Here is a 303-nt window from a genome sequence, read left to right on the forward strand (position 1 = left end):
TCCAGAGTGCACCCAACCTCCAGTCCCCCCCCCCCCCCCCCCCCCACGAACCCTGAGGAGACGGGACAGCGAGGCGGGCCGGGGGAGTGAGGTGCCCTGCATGTGGACGCAAAGAGAGCCGAGATGCAAGGGTGGTGGTGACGGTCACGGAGGGGGTTGGCTGGAATAATCAGGACCAAAGGGGGGGGCAGCCTCTCCAGTTACCTGGCTCTGGCTGTGCTGGAAGCCTGGCGTCATGCTCCAAGGACCGAGCGCGCCTATAGTTCTCCATGCTTGGAAGAGGAACACAAAGGAGGACGTCAA

Source organism: Protomyctophum parallelum (genome assembly GCF_964188405.1).
Source record: "Protomyctophum parallelum genome assembly, chromosome: 14".
In the NCBI taxonomy this organism is placed as follows: domain Eukaryota; kingdom Metazoa; phylum Chordata; class Actinopteri; order Myctophiformes; family Myctophidae; genus Protomyctophum; species Protomyctophum parallelum.